Source organism: Neltuma alba, unplaced genomic scaffold (genome assembly GCF_004799145.2).
Source record: "Neltuma alba isolate B1F8T4 unplaced genomic scaffold, ASM479914v2 tig00012312_pilon, whole genome shotgun sequence".
Taxonomy (NCBI): Eukaryota; Viridiplantae; Streptophyta; class Magnoliopsida; order Fabales; family Fabaceae; genus Neltuma; species Neltuma alba.
Window position 1 is genome coordinate 65738 of NW_021636823.1, and position 16839 is coordinate 82576.

A 16839-nucleotide genomic window follows, 5' to 3' on the forward strand; every position below is an offset into this window, starting at 1 on the left:
GAAATTTTGTCTTGATTTATAGAAAATCACTTTTTAAAAGTATTTTTTGAATTATATTGTCAGAAAAATACTTGTTTGTATGTTTTGAAGTTTTTAGTGTTGAAACCCATAGAACGGAATACGAACTAACATCAAACAAAAATGAGAATGCTTGTCCTACATTCCATTATTATATTCTTCAACATGTGTTTGTAATCATATATCAATCCTTAAAAAGCATATGTCAATTGATAATTTTAGTGTACAATTTCAAGTAAACTACATTACTCTAGCTTAACGTTTTGGTTAATGTACACACGACAACCTCTTCTTTTTCTTTTTTTTTTTCCTAATCCAATTTTATTTTAAATGATGATATGATGTGAATTTTTCCTACAATACACGACTTTGCGAGCGAAGTTATTTATTCGTCTTTATAGTCACGTTAAGAGTGAAATAACCGTATCACATCGGAGTTTAATAACAAGTTAATTGCCTAATTCTTATTCTGTCAAGAAAATGTATGAAAAGCATGCACTATTCATAAGTATTGAAAACATGGCTTATTTCTTAAATTTTGTATAATTATTTACTCAAAACTAAGTTTAGCTTTGATATGCAGGTGGTGCATTTCAAAAATTGGTGATAATCTTTTTAGAACCTATTTGCTCTTTGCCACCTGGATTTTCATTATGGGCTGGATTTAAAGTTAGTGATGGTTTATTTTCTGTCTTGAACTCTGGGTATTCACAGCAGATAACAATAGAGAAGACTTTCTGAAACAGCATTAGTACTGATCATGAGATCCTCTTTGTACACGCCGCCAGCTTTTTCCTAGTCCGTGTTGGAAACTTTCAAGTCTTGTCGCCTTTTTTGAAAAGGCAGTGCGGCTTAAGTTCAAACCCAAGTTATCCACAAGGCAAGATGGCACAAAATCTATACACGCGTCGGTCAAAAACCTTTCATAAATTGCATGGTCACCCCTACACAAATTGTTGTTGCGTCCTTCAAGACTGTTTAAATGTAAGAAACATGTTGAAAAACAGCTCCATCCCACTGATATTAAGCCCAAAACACGAACCCTCTTCGGAGTTCGAAGCAGTCCCAACAACAAGATGCTTCAACGTCCTAATAATCTCTTTCTTCTCCTGGTGACCTTCTTGATATTCTGGTCAGGCTGAACTCTAAACGGTGTCGTTCCGGACCCGCAGACCAATCTTCTGCACAGTGGATGCAGCCCGTTCTACGAATACGTGCTGTCCAACTTCTCGACGTTCAACGAAAACCTCAACACAATGTTTAGAGAAATCCGAGGGCAGATCGTGACTCAGAACAAGTACTTCGCGACGGCGCAGCAGGGCGGCGGAAATAACCCAGTTTCCACTCTTTTTCAGTGCTGAAATTGCCTCTCCATCCCCGACTGTGCCGCCTGCTTCGACGTCGCTTCTGTTCAGATCCGCAACTGCTCCGGCGGAGCACACGGTGCCCGTGTCGTCTACGACGGCTGTTTCCTCAGGTACAAGATCCGACTGACCCACCTGATTCAATTTTGACTTCCCTGTTGAAACAGTGGAAGCTTAGGCCTTGGATATAAGATATTTATTGCGTGATCATTGAGTAGTTTGTGAATGTGTTGTGAGGTTTACGACCGTGTTTTCTTTTTGGTTTTGTCTCTACTTGCATTGATTAATTAAACAGTAAAGACAAAGGAGAAATAAAACTTTAGTTAAGTATGGCTACTTAAAGTAGATGATAATATGAAATTAAAGTTTAATAACAATAGATTGGATCTCAAAAAAAAAATCATTGAATTTCAAAATTTCAAATCATTCTTGTTTACTACATTTTAATAACAATTGACAACATTTAAAAAAGTGAATGACAATATATTTTTGTGATTTGAGATTTTGAAATTTTAGAGGTATTTTTTTTGGGGGATTTTTTTTCATATATTTACACATTTCTCATTTTAATGATAAGGTAATAATTTGATTCATTAAATTTCTTAAAAATTTATTTACATATTTTTTTTTAGCGTTGGTAAACATTTCATATGAAAAAATTTATAACTTGCAAGGTTTTATTGATATAATCGATGAAATAAAAAATTGATGATTTCTCAGATAAATAATATAATAGACAAGATTTTAACAACAAATCATAATCAACAAGAAGTTGTCAAATTCATCAACACACAGACGTCACGCACGTAATAAGTGAGTATAAATGCTCAACTGCCATTAGATGCCCTCTGCTGGCCGGTCCGTGTTACCTAAATCAGTCTATAAATAATTCAACATAGGAATATAAATTTAATTCAAACAATTTTAATAATTAATATTTTGGTAAAGGCACGAGGAGAAGATTAAAGATAACAAAAGGAAGAGTAGAAAGAGAAAGCTATTAAGAATAAGAAAGTAGGACCAGGACACGATTCAAAATGGCTTATGAGTTCGGGAAGCGGGTTAATTAGAATATCAGACACTAGCAAGACAAGACATAACTTTGGCTAGGTTTATAGAAAGCTTTATATGAATTGTGAGTTATAGTCTTATTCCTTGAATAAATTTATGGATAATTTATTACCTATTAGAGACAAATGTATAAAACCTAAATTTACACTATGCTTATTACCAAAATCATAGCTCCGATATTTAAAGAAATATACCACATCAAGTAGGTCAATAACTAATCAATGCAATTTTATAGTGATATTGGAAAGATGAATTGGTATTACTTTGTGGTATGCTGAGGTATGAGACGAGTGCCTTCTTTGACCAAACATATTTTGAATTTGAATTCGGATATTCAAATATATCTTTGACTTATAATATTATGATTTCTTGAATTCAAATTCAGAATCAATCATAATCAATTCTAAATATATATATATATATATCTCTCTTTAATATATATAATCTATACAATATAAATTAATTAAATTTATATCGTAACTGATTGATTTGTTTAAGAATGTTTGACCGAGTCGAACATATCATAATCTTTTTTAGATATTTGACCGGTATATTTTCTTAATATCTAGTCAAATAGTTCGGTTCATCAAGAGTGGATCCAAGCCCAAAATCCAACATAAATATAGATCTAACCTGTTATGTTTTCTCCCTCTCCTTATTTATTTCCTTCACTTAGAAGATAAAAAATCTAATAACAAACATTTAGTGGCTTACCATGTTTCAAGAAGCGGTTGATATCAGTGGTTTGATCATCAGGAAAGAGAGAAGTGGTGGAGTATCTCATGAAGCAGCCAGTATCGTAGCTCTTAGCATTTGAGTTTGTAAGACAAGTCTGAAATTTGGCTGACGCAGAGTTCATGCAATTCTGGCACCCACTGTGTGAGAGGGTTTGAACGCATTGAGCAATCGCATAAATATTCAAACCATTATTATTGGGCACAGGCGTCTTAGTGACCGCATAAAATCCACTCATTCTTGGGGTTGCTACGTTTAGATTCCTTAGAACTTGTTGGACAGTTGAAGCAAGCGCCAGGGAATCTGTTATTGTCTGATTCCCACATCTTATGTTGCTCCACTCTATGTCGTTGGCCAGATCAAATTGTTGACTGCTCTCGTACCTAGTCATTAATCAATAAGACGGTAACTAATTAAGCATGTGTCTAGTGTCTTTTTTGGGTATTGGATGGTCCCAAAAAGAGATGTAAGTTTTTGGTAGCCTCTTTTGTGTGTACCTATGGCTGCTGAAGAAGACTAAATTGAGATGAACTTATTTCACTAAGAAGAACATCTGAATCAAATCTGTTTACTTATTAGACAAGAATAATGTATGCTCTACCATCTTATCTCTATAACGATGCTCTATTATCCGAGAAAAAAGGGTGAAACTTGAGGTTGTGGGGGTAGCTAGTTGTACCTGAGGAAGCAGCCGTCGTAGACGAGACGGGCACCGTATGACCTGGCGGAGCAGTTGCGGATGTTTACGGCGGCGACGTTTAAGCAAGCGAGGCAGTCGGCGACGGAGAGGTAGTTTCTGCACTGAAAAAGGCCATAGACGGGGATGTTAGCCTTCACTGCTTGAGCTGTGGCGAAGTGTTTGTTTTGGCCTTGGATCTGAGCTCTCAGGTCTTGAAACGTTTCGTTTAGGATCTCCTTCAAGATGGAACCATCGTTGTCGCCGTCTTGGTCACACCATAGCTGCGCTAGATTCGTCTGAGGGTCGGAAACGACGCCGTCGAGCGTCCACCATGATCAGATTATGAAGCTCAATGAGAAGAAGAGAGGCTTCTGTTGCAGTAATTGTGGCTGCATGCTGTTTTTTCTTGCCTTTCAGAAGCTATGAAGAATAAAAGATATGAAGTGGCAAGCAATGACGGACCTAGAATAAGAAGGGGAGAAGCCAAAAAAGATTTTGCAAAAAGTGTGTTTGAGATCTTTTATATATATATAATTGATATATCGTAAATTTGCGCTTGATATTTATTGCCATTAATTTTATTTCAAAGATAACTCTATAAATATATTTAAGAGAAAGGTCGTGTATCAGTTGAGTCAAGCAGCTCCAACTATAATTAACTATTATATATATTAACCATATAAAAAGATTGTAACAAAACAAATTAGGAAGAATACATTAAAAAAGTTTTCAGTGTCATGAGAGAATTAAATCCTAGACGTACACTTCTACACGTTATCCAAGACGAGTTACTCTGTTTTTTTTTTTTTAACATATATGTATGCATGTATGTTTATCAAGTATCATTATACAGCACAAGATAAATAATTCAAATTGAAAATCAGGTTAAATAAATATTTCAAACATGATTTCTTCTAATTTTATTTCAAACATGTATTGAAATTTGTTTATAACTATATTTGCCACTTTGCTTGCTTCCATCCCACGCCTATCTCGTGTGGCATGTCTCTTTATATCAGTTGAATATATTTTAATTATTACACAAGAATAATGTATCCTTTATGTACGTGTGCAATAAATCAATATAATATATTATTATCAGCCAAAAAATATCATTTGTTATAAAAATTGGTTTTTTTGCCAACGAAATTATATAACTTAGAATTCTGGGCGTTATATATGATTATACGCCAGAAGTTGTCATCTAAATAAAGGATTTTTTGGATGTTATTTTCGCTTGTTTTTTTTTGAATTTGTTTTCTTTTATATATATCATTGTCTCTACGCTCGATGTCACAATGTTCATTAAAAAGATATGTCCCTAGAAATATATATGATCTCTATGATGCTGTATTATTAAAAAAGAAAGTCAAACTTGTTATTGTTGGTGGACTAATTGTACAAGAGGAAGCAGTCGATCGATTCCCACTTAAAATTAATATCATTTGTACAAAAAAAAATATTCAGATTTTTTTTTGTAATTTAATTATATATTTATATGGTAATTTAGTGGAAAGAAGAAATAAGATTAATTCATATACCTTGCAAAAATAATGAGGTGGCTGACAACTTGTGGGAATGAAACAACTAGACATAATATTAATGCCCCAACGTAATATCACATGAAGCCTTAATTATGAACTTCACAGATTATTTAGTTAGCACTCCAAATGTCAACTCTTGTTTGTTAATTTGTTAAGAGCATAGAATTGAGAAAACGGATCCTGTTACTTGTAATATATGTTTATTTTTGTATTCTTATTCAATCTGAACCCTCCTTTTTCTTTTAATTTTTAATGTCGTTATGTTTTTACATTTGAGATAATTCGATTCTTTTTTTTTTTTTTGCTATTTTTTTATAGGAAGATGCATGACACTGAAAAAATTATTTTTTTTTAAAAAAACACTTTCTATGTCAGCTTTTTATATATTGCTGTGAAAAAAAATAGAGTTTTTACGTCGATTATTTAGCCGATGCAGAACTCTTCAAAAATTACGTTCCTTATTTTTATGATTCTACATTAGCTGACGTTGAAAGTCTGATTTGCAGCCGTGCTTGTTATGCGCTTGTTGAGCTTCATAATCACACGTAATATATAATCAACATCTAGTTAAAGCTAATCCATTTGCGGCCCTTTTTTTTTTTAATATACATCAAATTCCTTAATTATGAGGGCCAATATATATATAAATATATGTCTCTCTCAACATGTAGGGGCATGAAGGCGACTCCCCAATTATTAAGTGATGGAATCTCATTCTCAGCAGGAGTATTATATTCACTTCACAATCCTAATCTCACATCCTAACCACCTATATTTGTACATACTCCTCTGGTCCTTAATATAAGATCTATTTAACTAATTTGATTAAATTAAAAAAGTTAGGTAAATTAGTTAATTATAAGAAATATGATATGTTTTTCCTAAAACACCATAATCATCTTTCTTAATATTCTCCATCCCTCTTCTACTTGATTATGGTTGAAGGAGTTTCCATAAATGTAATTTAGAAAAAATTGATAAATATGAGAAATAGGTATTATATTTAGAACCAAAATCAACTTAGTAATTAAGTCTTATATTAAGGATCAGAGGAGTACATAGTCAACATTCAACTTTTTCCTCCTAATTATGTTGTCTTTTTCTCTCTTTGGTCATTTATGGAAATACGTAAGATGCGTTTGTGATAGATACGCCTCAATAACTATAAATTAATGTCTTTGTGTCTGTGTGTGTATATGTAGAAGTTAGTATTTGTTATTGGGCCTATGTGTTATTGGGCCGTGTATGTTGTATTGTATTTAAACACGTCCAGTGTTGTGTTTTATGTACAGACTCATATATTCATTTGAGAAATAAAGAAAGTTTGGTTCTCGCCAGTCTCTAGCCCAGATTTTTCATGGTATCAGAGCTCGCGATTCTGGGAGAGATGGCACAAGTTTGTAGGGTCCACATGAGTTTGTCACCAAGAGTTTCCCAAGTCCCGTGAGTGAAGAACAGGTCTTCCTCTCGAACCTTCGCGGCGTTCTTCTTTCCTTCTTGCAAGAACGGAAGGATCGTACAGTGTAAATAGTGCAAGAAGATCGATTGCAGGAAGAAGAGTTGATCTTCCATAGTGCAAATGACGGAATCAACGTCGGCGAACTTGAGCTTCACCCATCCGCTTTAATTTAATTTCTGTTTCTAGACTCACAAAGGAACAAAGTTGTATGGTAGCATTTTTTCCTCATAGTTGTCTGATACAGGGCCTTCAGGTTGGCAGATTGAGGGCGATTGGTAAAGAAATCGATGGACTATACATTTTGCAAACTTCTATGCAAGAAGCTGTCACTGAGAATAGTCTTAATGTTTCTACTTCTGTTGATGTATCTTTGTTACATAGCAGGCTAGGACATGCTCCTATCTCTGTTCTAAGACACCTTGACATTGTAACAGATAAAAATGTGAATTTGAATAACATTTGTGAGATTTGCATTCAATCTAAATAGACCAAGTTGCCTTTTTCTCCTAGCTGTATTAAGACTCATGCTTGCTTTGAATTATTACATTTAGATGTATGGGGTCCTTATAGAACCCCCACACATGCTGGCCACCAATATTTTATTACTATGGTAGATGATTTTTCTCGTAGCACCTGGATTTTTTTAATGAAAACCAAATCTGAAACTGTGATGCACATTCAATATTTTGTGGCTTACGTTCTGAATCAATTTTCTACTCATGTTAAACGAATCAGAACAGATAATGGTATGGAATTTATGAATTTAGAACTTCAGCAATATATGAAAGAAAAGGGCATTATTCATGAGTCATCTTGTCCCTACACACCTGAACAAAATGGCATAGTTGAGAGAAAGCATAGGACCTTAATACAAATATCTAGGAGTTTGATGATTCAATCTAATATGCCAATTAGATATTGGGGAGAGTGTGTGAAAATGGCTGCTTATATAGTAAATCGGATCCCCTCTAGAGTTATAGGTTTCAAAACCCCTTATGAAATAGTCTATCATCAAAATCCTACTTATGATCACTTAAGAACTTTTGGCTGTTTAGCCTATGCTACAGACTTAACTAATTCAGATAAATTTCAACCTAGATCAATACCTTGTATCTTCTTAGGTTATCCAAATAATCAAAAGGGATTTACTTTCCTTGATATAAGGACTAAAAGAATTTTTGTCAGCAGACATGTTAAATTTCTGGAAAATAAATTTCCTTTTAAAGATATCAAGGGTATTGATCAAAGGGGGGTATGTAGAGAGGTCCGTGAAATGTTTTTCTTTGACCTTGATGATGATCAAAATAATAATGCTTGTGAATCTGATCTTCCTACTTGTAAACATAATAATAATGATAATGATGCTTGCATTGAAAGAGATCCTAACAATCAACCAATGTTGGAAGAACACACTAGGCCAATGAGGGAAAGAAGACCTCCCATTTGGGCTAAAGATTATGTGTGTAATTTAATTTCTTCCAATGTTCAAAAGAGTTCTTGTACTTATCCTATTGAGAATTACATTACCTATGAGAAGATATCTACCTCTCACCTTTCTTTTTTATGTTCTATAGATTCTGTTTATGAACCTACTTTCTATCATGATGCTGTGAAGGACATAAATTGGGTCAGAGCTATGCAATCTGAGATAGATGCCCTCGAAAATAATAAGACATGGGACATAGTACCCTTACCTAAAGGAAAGAAAGCTATAGGATGCAAGTGGGTATACAAAATCAAATATAAATCAGATGGATCAATAGAAAAATATAAGGCAAGACTAGTTGCTAAAGGATATAACCAAAAGGAAGGAATTGACTACCATGAGACCTTTTCTCCTGTAATTAAGATGATTATAGTAAGGGTTGTACTCAAGTTAGCAGCTGTAAATAATTGGAATCTCTTTCAAATGGATGTATATAATGCTTTTTTGCAGGGAGATTTAGATGAGGAGGTTTACATGACCATACCTCAAGGCTTTGAGAGCAAGGGGGAGAATATGGTATGTAAACTGAAAAAAATCATTGTATGGGCTTAAACAAGCCTCAAGGCAATGGAATTACAAGCTGACAGAATCCTTAAAAGAAGGTGGATTCATACAAAGTAAATTTGACTATTCTTTATTTATAAAGAGGTTTGGAAATGATTTTGTATTGATATTGGTTTATGTTGATGACCTTCTTATTACTGGAAGTAATAATCAAAGAATAACAGAAGTGCAAGAGTATCTCCACAGCAAATTTAAAATCAAAGATTTGGGGGAAATGAAATATTTCTTAGGGATTGAAGTTGCAAGATCCCAGAAAGGAATAATTCTTTCTCAAAGGAAATATGTGTTAGATTTAATAGCTGATGCAGGTTTAAGTGGTTGCAAACCGCTTAGTGTTCCAATGGGACAAAATGTCAGGTTGCTGGCGTATGAGGAAGGTAGAAACAAAAAGTTAGATCTGTTCCCAGATCCAGAAAAATACAGAAGACTGGTAGGTAGACTCATTTACCTCACAGTTACACGCCCTGACATTAGCTTTTCTGTGCAGGCTTTAAGCCAATACATGCAGCAGCCCACTAAAGCACACATGGCAGCTGCATTAGGAGTTGTCAAATATTTAAAAGGTGATCCAGGCCTCGGAATACTGCTTAGCTCAAAGGGAGACTTGACACTAAGCTGCTTTTGTGACTCAGACTGGGGGGCTTGTGGTTCAACACATAGATCTGTTACTGGATATTTGCTGAAACTTGGTGATTCACTTATAATGTGGAAAACCAAGAAGCAGAGCATGATTTCAAGGTCCTCAACTGAGGCTGAATATAAGGCTCTAGGAGCAGCAGTATCTAAAATAGTTTGGATCAGAGGGTTGCTGAAAGACTTAAAGATTGTTCATAAAAGGCCAGTGAAGGTCTATTGTGACAGCAAAGCAGCTATACACATAGCTTCTAACCCAGTGTTCCATGAGAGGACGAAGCATATTGAAATAGACTGTCACTTTGTAAGGGAGAAGCTACAAGAAGGATTAATTGCTTTGGAGCATGTTCAATCATCAGAGCAAGAGGCTGATGTTTTGACTAAGCCTGTAGGAAAAGGTCATCAGTTAAAGTTACTTAGCAAGTTAGGAACCGTAAACATTTACAGCCCCAAACTTGAGGGGGAGTGTAGAAGTTAGTATTTGTTATTGGGCCTATGTGTTATTGGGCCGTGTATGTTGTATTGTATTTAAACACGTCCATTGTTGTGTTTTATGTACAGACTCATATATTCATTTGAGAAATAAAGAAAGTTTGGTTCTCGCCAGTCTCTAGCCCAGATTTTTCAGTATAAAATGTCAAATTAAACATAAACAAAGAAATATCAACTAGTAATATCGCTGGCTGTGGCCATTAAAAAAGAATTGAAATGTCGACCTTGTTTATTTCTATATCATTTTTTTTTGTGTAAAGGTACATCCAGTATCTTTATTTTATTTGCTAGGTGCATACAGCATCCAATCTTTTTATACAGTGTATCCAGTATCTTGATTTTACTTTTTTTTTTTTAAATACATCTAGCATCTTGATATTTTTTTAGTTATATTTAGCATCCTAATCTTTAGTTACATTTAACACCTTGATATATTTTTTTGTCACATATAGCACTCCCGATATCTTCTTTTTTTTTTTTGAAATAGGGTGCTAAATGTAACTGAAAAAATAATATCAAGATGCTAGATGCATCATATAAAAGATCGTGATACTAGATGCACATGGAAAATAAGATTAGGGTGATGGATTTACCTTTTGTTTTTTTTTAAGAAATAATTTTCACAAACTATTTTCAAACAAATTTTGAGAGTTCAAGATCATGATCAGTGGTTTAAATGGAGAAATACCTAATAAGATAAAAGGAAAACTTTATCGCACTATTGTGTAAGACTAACAATATTATATGGTAGTGAGTATTAGGCTTTAAAAGGATATCATAAATATAAAATCAGAGTAATTAAGATGAGTGTGTGGTCATAAAAAAACAAAGGATTCATAATCATCATATTTGCCAAAAGAGTTGGCATGGCATTTATGATAGAGAAAAATGATAGAAAATTGTTTGATGAGATGGTTCAGGCACGTTCAGAAAAGGCCACCGAATATACTGGTGAGAAGGGTAGATTAAGCCATATGAAATTCTCTGAATGAGAATAGAGACGAATGCGGGATGCCTAGCAAAATCAGCAGAACTTGTCTACATTTTGAAGTCCAAGTATTGGGGAACAGGATTGCAACAACGAAGATGGTGAAGTAGAGATAGGAGAGATGAAGGTCTTTTTCGTATACCACGTGGCTGGAGACTAGAAAATGGAGGTAATTAGTCATATATGGATGTTACAACAAAGAAGGATGAACCAATGAACAGGCAAACAAATTGAATTATTTTTAAAAATGTCCAGATGGCTTGCCAAGTCAGAAATAATGATGAATTAAAACAATCTCTCCCAAACCCAATTGATGGTCAACGTTTGCAATATACTACTTCCAATCTTTAATATAAAAGCTAATTAGCTAATTTGTGTAGATTAAGAAAGGTTTTAAGTAGTTATTAGTAATAAATAGATGTCATTTTTCCTAAATTACTCTTGCTAACTACTATTTGATGGAATCTTTAATACGTACAATTACTATAAGAATTATTTTGAAAAGAAAAAAGATAAATATAAGAGATAATGTGAATTAGGATTTTATATTTAGGACTAAACTAAATATTAAACTAACTCTTATATTAAACACAAGAGGTAGTATCAAAATTGGGGAACATTGCTCCACTTTTTCATTACTATAAAAATCACCTTGTTTAATAATGCCTAAAATTTAACAGCAAGATATAAAAAAAAAATGTCATATAAATTGATTAGAAGATTGAGAAAATGCTTATTTCACGGTTATTTACAAGAATTGCCAAATATTAAAAAAATAATTAAACATCAAAAAATTAATTTGGTTTAACATTATCACAGAAAAAGCACAAATAATTACCATATAAATGATTGTTGTGGAGTGTCATTTGTGGACCCCACTCTTATTTGATAAAATAATCTCAAAAAATTTGACAATTTTTTTATAACCGTCAAATACAAGTACTTGACTTTAGGATTTCTTTTTCGGTAGTATGGAAAAGGTTTCATTTGATAATTAGTAACAAACAAGCGTAAAATATTCGGGGCCATATTTAATATTAAGTGCTTTAACAGCAAATATGTGATTGAATTTAAAGAACATTGTACAAAATTGTCAATTATCATAAATTTTTTTATACTATCTCCAATTCTTAATATAAAAGCTATATAATTAATTTACAAAATAAAAATTGGGAAAATTAAACCCTAGGTCCTTATATTTATAGTGAGTTTTGAATTAAGTCCTTACCCTGTTTTTCCCTTTTAAGCACTCCTTATAATTTCAGCCTTAGTCACATTGATCCTTCCGTCTTCAAAAATGTCAAAAGGACATAACGATGTTAACTTGCTAAAGCGGATGATGGTTCATTGATCAGTTGTCTCACTGAAGAGCATCTCGCTGTCTCTCTCACCAACTAGGTCGCTAATCTCTCCCACCTATTCATTTGAAACAGAGGCTAGTTCACTCTCGTCTTATCCGGTGATGAAATAGGATGTTGAAAAATCAACATATTTCAGTTTTCTGAAATCCTTGCCTACACGCACCAAAATATTAACAAGATTTGCCATTGCAGGCTTTTGTATGCAGATACAGGTTTCTTTTTCATTCTTTTGGGATAAAGCGAAATAGGAGAAATCCATCTTCGGTAAATTAATAGACCAAAACAAAATAAAAGTTTCAATTTTCTAATTGACACCATGGCTAAGTTATTACCTAATCAATGAAATTTGCGTACCAGCTATCAAAAAGTGAAAGTTTTTTCCATTCTAATTCTACCCGTATTGATATGAAAGGTAAAATAACAAGGAAAAATGAGGGAGACAAATAACCGTTAATCAGAATCTTCAACCCATAAGCAGTACAAAAATTATGGTCTCTAATAACTTAACAACACCATCGAGGTACTGGTCTCTTCATAGACTAGGTGAATTTCATAACATTCAACTATAGTAATGCCAAGCCACAACTCTATATGTCCCTGTTTTTGAGGCAAAAAACAGAGCAAATAAAACAATGTTGTGGCATAGTCTTTTTTAATATATCACGAATAGTAGAGGTAAAAATATTAATTTTTCACTTTAATATATTCATTGTGAATATTGGTTTTGCATTTTTTATTGCCTTACAATGTTAAAATATTTTGTTCCTCACAAAAGCAATCAGAGTCGTCCTCTCGTTCACCACCAATGATTTGGGTACAAAGCACCTAAGTGCCCATGATGCCCCATATCCAACACACATAGGATCAAAATTTTGAAATTTAGTGTGCGCTGATCATGTCCAATACACATATGCTACTCTTATCTGTTGACATACATGTATGATGAGATAGACCTGAGATCATTGAAGGAGTTACTGGGCATGACGAGAGTGAAGTAGCCTCTGTCTCAAATGAACTGTGGGAGAGATTAGCGATGTATTTGGGGAGAGAGACAAGGAGATGCTCTTTAGTGAATATCTCGATGTTCTTTTTTGTGGAGTATATGTCTCATTTTACAGTCAATGAACAGTCCCCCACTTCAGCAAGTTAAGCTGAGGTTAATGTCATTATGTCTTTCTGACATTTTTGAAGATGGAAGGATCAATATGACTAACAGCTGAAATCATAAGGAGTGCTTAATCAGAAAAAATAACGTAAGGACCTAATTCAAAACTCACTAAAATTCCCATAAAAATTTAATTAAACTAGTTATTTATAATAAATATATTTTCTTTTTTAAAATGTCCTTATTAATCATATGTATTTGAATCACGTCTTGATAATAACTTTTCAACATATGTAATCATCATAGAGATAACTTGTGGGTAAAATAGACAAACTATTGAAAACAAAATAAATTGAAATATTATATTTAAAACTAAATTGAATTTTCAATTATCTTTTATGTTAAGAACTAGAATAACTATATGGGTTGGCTGCATTCCAAATAGCCGCATAGGTAAAAGAATGATAATAGAACCTCTACAGCAACCAAATTCAGCCAGCAGCTTCAAAATCTAAAATGTAAACCTCTTTAAGGCTATGTATCCTACGAAAAGAGAATATAATTACCAAAATTATAACAAGTGAATGACAATTTTAGGTGCAAGAATTGATAAGGTTTATGCTACTCATTTATTATTGAAATTTTTTTTTACAATTATCTATTTTTTAAAGAAATTAATATAAATACTAGACTTAAGGGGTATTTGAGACGTTTTTCGTATTAGTGTAAAAACACTCTTTAAACAGTTTTTTTTTCCCTGGTTCCAAAAGGCCCTTAGTCCTGTGCCATACTATACAGTATGCAGGCAGAGTCTACTGGGCTTTGGCAAGTCTTGCCTGCTTCGTTTCCACCATTTTTTAGACTTCACTCACTCCTCATCAGCTTGCTGTCGTGCCACCGGGTCTCCTTCCTGCAGGCATCGTCTGTTGGCCTTTTTTCTGCCGTAGATTTTGCTAATTATACATAAATGATCTGTGCTTGACGTTCCTTAAGTTCCTCTGGCAGATCCCGAATGAATTGTTTTTGACATGGGAAGCAAATTGAGTTGTGTAATGCGTACTGATAGTGCTAGAGTTTAATCTATTACTTGTCTCTGCAATTACCTTTAAGCATGTAATAGATGCCCCATAATTTTCTCTTCCCATTGCTCAGAAGGAGCCACTTGTGAAGGCACACCTTACTACGAAATTTTTGTTTGTCAAGCTTATATGTAAATGCTGCAGCTTTGATATGATATGTGCCATTATCTGCTTCTGATGCAATATTTACACATCAGACAATATAAATAATTAGTTGGTGTTCCTTTACTAACTTTTGTGACTTAAGTGGTTATGTTGACTTGAATTCTGATTCATAAAAGAAAGACAATGCCGGAGAAGAAAACTCCCCTGCTTTTTATGGATATCTCTGTAGAGGGGGACCCTGTTGAAATGATGCTTTATGAGTACCCTTTTATTTCTTTTTTAATAGTTTTGAATTCAAATGATTGCCATGACCAATGATGATTCTTTCTTGGTTTCTTTTTACTCCTCCGGTCCTTATTATAAGACCCCATTTGACTTTTTATTTGGTCCTAATTATAAGACCCCAATCCATTTTGTCTCTTATATTTATGCATTTTTTTCCAAAATAATCCTTCTAATAATGATAGTTTTAGCCAATATACTTAATTAGCAAGGATATTTTAGGAATGACAACACTTATTTATTACAAATAACCAACTTAACTTACTTCCTTAATCTCCTCAAATAAGTCAATTGGGTCTTATAATTAGGACCGGAGGAGTATTTCGCAAGTTTGACTTTGAGGAGAGTAGAAATGTAACCTAAGGAACTCTTTCTTCCTCCTCGCTATTGTATGACCCTGCCTCCTTTGTTGCAGAAAATTCCCAGCTATTAATACACTGCCCAACAAAAACCCTCTTGTAGTGCAATTACAATCTGACTAATTGAACAGGCCCTTGAACATGCTAATTTATTTTGATGAACAGAGTTTCTGCATTATTATTGTGATTTATTTCAGCTGAGTCATCTGAGCTAAATCATGACATGGGAGGTCTTTCGTCCTTGTCAAAACAGTAATACTCGTGGTTCACATTTTGTGATCATATTGGTTGACAAGCTTGATAGGTTTGTTTCATGGTCAACTCTTGTAGGTATTTATCTCTCTGTTTTCATGTTTCTTGACCAACTGGGGTGTGCATATAAATTGCTTGGTGTTGAAATATATATTTGAAGAAGTGTGTAATTTACTAATCCTGCTGTTTGGGCAGCTGGTTGAAGTAGTTTATACACTGCAGAGGACTAGAGCTTGTGTTGTTGCAGTACCTATTGAAATTGTCAGATGTGGTGAATATTACAAAGGTGAGATTCGTTTTGGCCATCTTAATTCTAGCGCCGACCGTATGGACGAGGGATTAGTCTCATGGCTACCGGCCGTGGGATACCCTGGGGAAAAACCTCCTAAAAAAAAATGATCATAATTATTTGTGAGGTCATGTACAAAATATTTGCATTTGCCAAGACCAAATGTTAAAGCATAATGTTTGATCATTCTCAAAGAATAGTATTATTTATATATTACTCATATAACGCTTAAGATCACACGATCAATCACTTTACTTTTGGCCATTGTTTTCTTATTAATGAAGCAAAATCATGACATGTAGGCTTGCTTGATGAGGAAAAAAAATTCCTTAAAGCTATTAATTACTTAATATATTAGTGCTTTTCTCTTACTCCTACAGTGCCTTTATGTTTGTGTTTCCCATTATTTTTACTCTCCACTTTTAAACGAAGTAAATGGTTTATCTCGTACCTATTAATTGTTAAAAAATTTAATTGATTTAAATAACATCGTACTTTGTCACTAGAGTCACCCATTTTCAGTTATGCTATGGTACGAAGGGATGATTTTTAGAAATGTGATGGGATAGAATTGAGTGGATTATAAACTAATATGCTCTTGTATTGCTTTTTGTGCCTTATGTTTACCTCTTTGTTTTCTGGTTTTTGCCCTTTGTGTCCATTAAAAAATGTTCTAAAATAATCAAAAGCGGGATAGACGTTATTCTAGGAGTCTGTGACCTATGAATATGGATAGCCCCAACACAGCATAACACAATATGTGAGATGATATATTTGACACCATAGCTAATATTCTGGTTAGACCGAAACAAACCCCTCCACTAGTTTCTACATTTAAGATTGGAGGGAGCATTATATAAGAAAGAGGAGAAGGAAGAAATTTAGGAATGCTCTTTGTTGTTGTAGGACCAAACTTGTTAGCACCATCACATACCCAAAGTGTCACAATTTTTGTATAAGGACCATGTTTAAAG